Source organism: Podarcis erhardii (assembly GCF_964252035.2).
Source record: "Podarcis erhardii genome assembly, chromosome: 10".
Classification (NCBI taxonomy): Eukaryota; Metazoa; Chordata; class Lepidosauria; order Squamata; family Lacertidae; genus Podarcis; species Podarcis erhardii.
Genome location: NC_138500.1, coordinates 57713565 through 57722092, shown reverse-complemented (window position 1 = coordinate 57722092; position 8528 = coordinate 57713565).

Below are 8528 nucleotides of genomic sequence, written 5' to 3'. Positions count from 1 at the left end.
TGCCTTTTACATTTAAATCTCTTTTCATCTTCTTTTTAATTGTTTCATGCTGGGCTATTTGTGCATCAGTACTTTTTATTCATTTATTGTGGGCTCTCCTGAGAAAAATATATAGAGCTTTTCTGGGAGTAATATTCCAGGTGTTCTTTCAGGTTTTTAAATTACCGCACTACGGATCCTACTTAGTTGACTGTGCTTTTGTGCTTTTCTCCCCTCACCTGCAGATAGATGCAAGATGTGAAACTCGTAAATCTTTTGAAATCATGCTTTCTGGCTGTGCTGTACCTAGAGCTTCATTTATCAGTTTATATCTTGCATTTTGCTTCATCTATTCTTAAATGGATCAAGTGGGCAACAATATTCCAATGAAACAACAAAAATAATATATAGAATGCAGAGTATCATAATTAGGGGCTGTGGGATTCTACAGTTGGAATATGCATTTGCACAGAGTGCATACGTCATAGGATTTCCATATTTGATATAATGGCAGCCAATTCATGATCAACTCTCCCATGTTGTTGTTTCAAATTGATAGCTGACGTAACTGAAACGACAACGTTGAGTGAAAGCGGGCATAACCCTTCCTGCCAACCATTTGCCCAATGAAAATAGCTCTTACTCCCCAGAAGCTACTATTTGTTCCATTAGGGCCAAGCTACATATTAAACTTTATTGTGTAGCATGTTACTATGCTTCTTGTTTTTCTTCAGTCACAGGCACAGTTGTGATTGCAATCAGGATCAGATACCAGGGTGTCTACAGACCTTTCCATATGTTCACTTCAGCAGAGGGGGCCCTCTTGGTAGTGCCACCTCTCTCTGAATTTTGTAGGGTTGTGGTCCAGAAGAGGGCATCCTCTGTGACAGCCCCTAAGTTGTGGAATTACATCCCCACAGAGATGCATCTGGCACCTTCACTATACAACTTTAGGTGAATGCTGAAGACACTCCTCTTTGACACCTGTTGTTGTTGTTTAGTCATGTCCAACTCTTTGTGACCCCATGGACCAGAGCATGCCAGGCACTCCTGTCTTCCACTGCCTCCCACAGTTTGGTCAAACTCATGCTGGTAGCTTCGAGAACACTGTCCAACCATATCGTCCTCTGTCGTCCCCTTCTCCTTGTGCCCTCCATCTTTCCCAACATCAGGGTCTTTTCCAGGGGGTCGTCTCTTCTCATGATGTGGCCAAAGTATTGGAGCCTCAGCTTCACGATCTGTCCTTTCAGTGAGCACTCAGGGCTGATTTCCTTAAACATAGGTTTGATGTTTGTGCAGTCCATGGGACTCTCAAGAGTCTCCTCCAGCACCATAATTCAAAAGCATCAATTCTTTGGCGATCAGCCTTCTTTATGGTCCAGCTCTCACTTCCATACATCACTACTGGGAAAACCATAGCTTTAACTATATGGACCTTTGTTGGCAAGGTGATGTCTCTGCTTTTTAGGATGCTGTCTAGGTTTGTCATTGTTTTTCTCCCAAGAAGCAGGCGTCTTTTAATTTTGTGACTGCTGTCACCATCTGCAGTGATCATGGAGCCCAAGAAAGTAAAATCTCTCACTGCCTCCATTTCTTCCCCTTCTATTTGCCAGGAGGTGATGGGCCCAGTGGCCATGATCTTCGTTTTTTTGATGTTGAGCCTCAGACCATATTTCGCGCTCTCCTCTTTCACCCTCATTAAAAGGTTCTTGAATTCCTCCTCACTTTCTGCCATCAAGGTTGTGTCATCTGCATATCTGAGGTTGTTGATATTTCTTCCGGCAATCTTAATTCCGGCTTGGGATTCATCCAGCCCAGCCTTTCGCATGATGAATTCTGCATATAAGTATGAGATGTGTGTTGTTCCTGCGACTATATATAGCTTTGTCATGTCCTCAGAATGGAAGATGACACGCTCTTCAGTGAAATGGCTTCAAGCAGCAGGCCCATTGGCAGACCAACTCTGTGTTACAAAGATGTCTGCAAACGTGGCATGAAGACTGACAACATCAAGCCCACCATGTGGGAATCCCTTGCAGACGACCGCAGTGTCTGGGCAGAATCAGTCAGGTCATGCACCCACAACAGTGACTAGAGGAGGAAGGACCACTGCGAGGAGCGCAGAGAGATGAAACACCATGGGGCATCTGCAGCAGTACAACTGGATGCCTTCATATGCCCCAGCTGCAACAAAACATGTCTCTTCCATATCAGTTTTTACAACCACAGCAAACTCTATAACTCTTCAACAGTTTGGCACACTTCTCCTTCGTCTCCCGAGACGGATGCCAATAACAAAATGTATAGAAATTGTTTTTAATACTGATTTTTTTAAAATTGTAGTAACCTGCCCTGTGACTTGCTGGTGAGGATTGACAATAACAATATCATGGGATCATGGGATTTTTCCAGCCATGGCTCTCTTGCAAATTTGTTTCCCACACATGATGCCAATGGGAACTCCCCCCTAAGCCCCATAACTGCACAGGTGAGGAATGATTTTTAAGGCAGTCACGGCTGCTTTCCTTCTGTACACTGCACTCCTGATAACAGTTGCCCCCCGCCCATGCCTGCAATTAAAGGAAAACAAGAGACATAGTCACATGCTGTGCATTAAGCATAGCATGTAGTTTGGCTCTGAAAGGTACCACATGGGTAGGCAACCTGCAAAGCAGAAGCCTTCAGCATTTCCTCGCCCATGTGGTTGAATGCTGTGAGGGCTGCTCACACGTTATGCTAGGAATATGCAAGGAATATGTTTGTGTGAATGGAGGTGAATGGAAAGTCTTCATGTGGACAGAACTCTGGCATACAGACTGAATGTGCCGATTTCAGACAATTTGAATGTATGTACCCAGGTGTGTTCATGTGCTATGTTCTCTTTATATCTTTGTATGTGGGCCTATATTAAGCAAATGACTGAAGAGAAATGAATTTGGTGCTTTGCTAAAGTGCCTCTTAAGAAGAGGAAACCAGCAATAACCATTTAATATTTATACATTTATTTTATTGAAATTAAAATGCCCTCATTTAGAGCATGTTTGAAGTGGGTAGGGAAATGTCCTATCATGTCTATCAAAGCCCATATGCTTTTTAGGGCAGAACATTACAGTGGATGCTTGGGTTGCGAACGTGATCCGTGTGGGTGGCACGTTCGCAACCCGCAGCGCTCGCAACACGCAGCGCCACTTCTGCACATGCGCAGGTTGCGATTCGGCACTTCTGCGCATGTGCAAAGCATGATTTAGCGCTTCTGCACATACACGACTGCCAAAACCCAGAAGTAACCTGTTCTGGTACTTCCAGGTTTTGGCGGGTCTGTAACCCGAAAAATCACAGCCTGAAGTATCTATAACCCGAGGTAAGAGTTTATAGTCATGGCTGCAGGGGCGGAGGAAAGGGTTGTGGTGGGGGCGAGTCGTCCTGGGTGTCACCACTGAGGGGGGGGGTGACAAAATGCCAGGCGGCACTCACTGCGGGGCCTGCAGCATGCCTGAGCCACACGTCTCTCCTGGAAGTGATGCGGTGGCTTGGGGGCCCGCAGGCTCTGTGCTGCTCCAAATGGTCTGCCTGTTGCCTCCCACTCAGCTGTAGGGCAGCTGAGGGGGAGGAGGCAAGCAGACTCCTTGGAGACCCCACAGATCGTCCTGCCCTGGCTGGCTCCGCCCCTGGGCGCAGGCACGTGTGTCGCTCCAGGTGCCTGATTAGCTTGCTCTGCCGCTGCATGGCTGGGGAAACTGTGGCTCTCCCACAGTTGGACTGCAACATATCCTAACTAGGCAACTAGTAAGGCAATACTGTGTTATGATTTTTACATATGGTAAAAAAATAATATTGTCTTAGAATGGCAATGGCGCCCACCTGAGAGGTGCCAGAACTGAGTTCTGGTGAGTTCCGTCTGGGTGGGGGGAAAAGCCTTGCATAGGACAATTTTAAAACAAGATGTAGAGTCTGAGAATGTTCTGTGCGTGAACACAGAAACTTACGATGAACTCTATCTCACACAGGTATTTAGGTAACCTCATCCCAGTGCCCATAGCTAGCTACCATCATCAATGATTAAGAACTAGAGTGCTAAAAGTTTCATCCACTAGGCCAGAGGTTTTCAACCTTTTTGAGTCCACAGCTTCCATGACCAACTACATTCTTTCTGTGGCACCCCTGTGGGGCTCAAGAGCCCAGTTATGTCGCCCCTTGCTTGCAGAGCTGGCAGCATCTCACCCTTTTTCAAACACCCTCCTTTGTGGAAGCTGTGGAAGCCTGGGGCGGGGGGCAGAGATTAGGCAAGAGGGCATCAGAGGAAGGGAGAGAAGGAAAGAAGGACAGAGGCCAGTGTTGCCCACGCCTCCCCTGACTGTCATATAAGGCACCCCAGGGTGCCACGGCACACTGGTTGAAAACCACTTCACTTGGCTCATTTTTACTTGGTTGCTATTATCTGCTTCTCAGTTGGGGTTTTTAATTGTTACCCATTACCTCCATCACCTTGCCAACAAAGGTCCGTATAGTTAAAGCTATGGTTTTCCCAGTAATGATGTATGGAAGTGAGAGCTGGACCATAAAGAAGGCTGATCGCCAAAGAATTGATGCTTTTGAATTATGGTGCTGGAGGAGACTCTTGAGAGTCCCATGGACTGCAAGAAGATCAAACCTATCCATTCTTATGGAAATCAGCCCTGAGTGCTCACTGGAAGAACAGATCCTGAAGCTGAGACTCCAATACTTTGGCCACTCATGAGAAGAGAAGACTCCCTGGAAAAGACCCTGATGTTGGGAAAGATGGAGGGCACAAGGAGAAGGGGACAACAAAGGACAAGCTGGTTGGACAGTGTTCTCGAAGCTACCAGCATGAGTTTGACCAAACTGCGGGAGGCAGTGGAAGACAGGAGTGCCTGGCATGCTCTGGTCCATGGGGTCACGAAGAGTCGGACACGACTAAACGACTAAACAACAACACCTCCAAGAGTCTGCCACCCAAAGTATTTAAATGCAGAAAGTCACGTGGTGATTTGGAAGGCAATGTCGGTGCTTTTACTGTCTCCCATGTCTCCCTTAGGAATGGTTTTGCTTCAATAATTTATAGCTCCGGCATCAGACAAGTACATGCGCGCAAATATCAGAAAACTCCTCAAGGGGAATTATTTTGTGTTGATAGCTCAGGGGTATCTGCTTTCAGTGGGAATGCTTCATCTCACAGGCCCGTAATGTATGCACTGCACATCTCATTACCCTTCCTCTGCATCCCACCATGAATTGTTTGTAATGAAATGCGTCTTCTGTGGGAGGCTTGATTTGGGGCTATGGGGATTGCCTTCCTATGCGTTTTATGCTGCTTCCACTTTGGCGTTCTTAAAATAAAATACCAAAGCCTTAGTAGCAAATAGTCAGTTTTCAATTTCTATTTTATAACGGGAAGGGTGTAATAAAGTGTACATTTATAAGCCCTAAAGTTATTAAATTCCAATAAAAGGAGATAAGTTATGGCATTTATTCAGGAGAAGGTATTGTAATGATATGGGTAAGCATTAATGATTTGTTAAAAGTTCAGGCAGTTTAATTGTAGGTTCTTTAAGCAGGTCAAGCTGAGGTGGGAATACATGAAGATCGTTGGAGCAGTTGAAGTCTTCCAGCCCTGGTTCAACAATCAATTGTACTTTGCTATAGGGACTTTTATCTCTCATTTATCTTTTATCTCTCATATCTGATTTTGATTCCTGGCTTACTGGTTTTTCTTTCGGATAATACCTGTGCTTTGGTAGCGGGAAATGTCTGTATTCAGCTGGTTGATCCGTCTCATTCTGCCACTTCTTGTTGTCTTTATTTGAAATCTTGGATTCATTTCCCCACTCATATTAAGAGGTCTTGTCCTTTCTCATAACTTCTCTATTTCTGATCTTTCTGCTACTGGTTTTGTTTTTGTTTCGGGGTTTTTTTTGTCAGATCACTATGTTATCTCTTTTAGTCTTGCTCATGCCCCTCCCCTCAACAGGATTCTGCTCCTTTTTGTGATATCCAAATGATTGTTGTTGAGGCTTTTTTCTGTAATATTGTCCTCTTCAATTCCATCTGTTACTCTGCTGCTTGTATGCCAGATGCTGCTGTTTCTTCATTTAATTCTACTCTCTCGACTTCCCCAGGACAAACTCACACCATTTTCTACACCAGAGTTGTGAGGCTGCAAAAGGTGGGTGTAACGGGGTTGGGGGTTGTTTGTGCATAAGGCGCAAACTGCTCCGAGCTGAGTAGTTTGGTTAAAACTTTCCCCTGGCTGGACAGTCAGTACTCCGTGACTGTCTCAATCACTGGCAGAATCCGTCAGTGGGCGTTTCCTGAATTTCTTCCAACATAGCAGTTCTTTCACACCCAATTGCCGCCTAGCTTCTCTGCGCGGCAGCTTTCTGCGCAGAGTAGGCGTTCCCAGAGGAGGTCCCCTGCTCCCCCCGCTGGCTTCACTGGAAGAGTCCTGGAGCCTTCCCTCTGAAGCTCCCTCAGACTCCCCTTTCTCCCTAGCGTCACGTCTATTTCCTTCCCCAGTGGAAGCTTCCCCTCTCTCCTTGCTGGTTCCCTCTCCAGCGTCATTAGGGAGCCTTATCTCCACCCTTGGCTCCAATGGCAGTTCCCTGACAGTGGGTCAGAGCAAAGTTGCATACCCTCCAACATTTCTCCGATGAAAATAGGGACGTCCCATTCCATAATGGTAATTTTACTATTTATACCTCACTCATCTTACTGGGTTGCCCCAGCCAATCTGGGCAGCTCCCAACATATATAAAAACGTTAAACATTAAAATATCTTCCCTATACAGGATTGCCTTCAGACAGCTCAGGGATCGGATGACTCCATGCCCCCCAGCATTTCTCTAATGAAAACAGGGACATCCTAAGGAAAAGCAGGACATTCCAGGATCAAAACAGAAACTGGGACAGCTTCTCTAAGTCTGAGATGTCCCTGGAAAATAGGGACACTTGGTGGGTCTGAAGTTATTGCTGACATGTTAGGTTCTAGCTAAAGCTGACTAGACCAAAGGACTGCTACATGTGATATCTAGGACTCTTCTTCTGATGAACCACCCATTTTAACAATTGCCAAGCAGGCAGCAATATGGTAGGAGAAAGACATGAGCCTTAAAAAAATAAAAATAATATACATATTTCTGACCAGTCACATACCCCGCCTTCCTATATCTATGGCTCTAGTGAGAGAACTCTATACAGACCAAGAGCACTCAGTTCACTTTGTAGTGACTTTATCTTGTGAACCTCCCTGTGATCTTCGGATGCAGAGCAATATATGTATTTAATAAATAAATAATATTTCTATGGCTTTCTAGACTTCTCCCAAAATTGCTGGTTGTCAATAGCTTCTTAGGCTAAGATTAAGCATAAAAATTGCTGCTTTTCATTTAGTTCTAATGCTAATGTATACCGCTCTGTGAATTGCTATTTTGGGATTAATAATATGGAATATCAGCACCGTGAAGTATAAAGCAGAAGCGAAATATGAACCTGGAGGCCTGGTAGTGGGTGGGTGATAGACAGGGCCTTTTCGGTGACAGGGCCTTTTCGGTGGCTGCACCAGCATTGTAGAACAACTTCCCTCACAAAGTGCATGCGGCTCACTTTTTGGCTGTATTTTGCTGGCTAGTGAATAAATTGTTATTCTGTAGGATTTTGTCTGCTAAGTACTGATTTATTTTTTTTACAAAGTTATTTAAAGGTTGTGCTTTTTATTTGTGGTTTTAATGCTGTTGTATTTTACTGTATTTTTTGCATAATTTTGTATAACATTGTTGTTTTAACTGCTCCAGGTACAGGCACCAGAAAGGGGAGATATATATTTGTGCAGAATAGCGGAAGCTTGATTTTTGCACAGGGCTTGAAAATGATAAAAGTTACAGGCCCAGAAGCGCTTCGTATTATTAAACGAGAATCTGTCCTAGGATGTGGGACATAACTGAAACCAAAGAGATGAATGAATTGGCAGGAGACAGAGCAAGAATGTACAAGCCAGTATCTGGCACTAACAGCTTTTGAAAATTAATTGGAATAGAACCTAGATGGAATCCTTCAATCCCAGAGCTGCTGTAACCTACTTTTCATCAAATGCAAACCTGGTGTATCTAAAGCATTGAGCAAACCTACAAAAATGATACAGTTCTGCCATATCATATAAAGACTGATCTACTTGAAAATAACATGGAAAAAGTGACAGATTCCACCCTGGTGTCCATTATTATTATTACTACTACTACTACTATTATTCCCTGCCCATCTGACTGGGTTTCCCCAGCCACTCTGGGTGGCTTACATCTCATTAAAAATGGTAAAACATTAGACATTAAAAATTTCCCAATACAGGGTTGCCTTCAGATGTCTTCTAAAAGTCAGATAGTTGTTTATTTCCTTGACATCTGATGGGAGGGTGTTCCACAGGGAGGGCACCACTACCAAGAAGGCCCTCTAACTGGTTCCCTTTAACCTCACTTCTCACAGTGACGGAAACCGCCAGAAGGCTGGACCTCAGTGTCTGGGCAGAACGATGGGGTTGG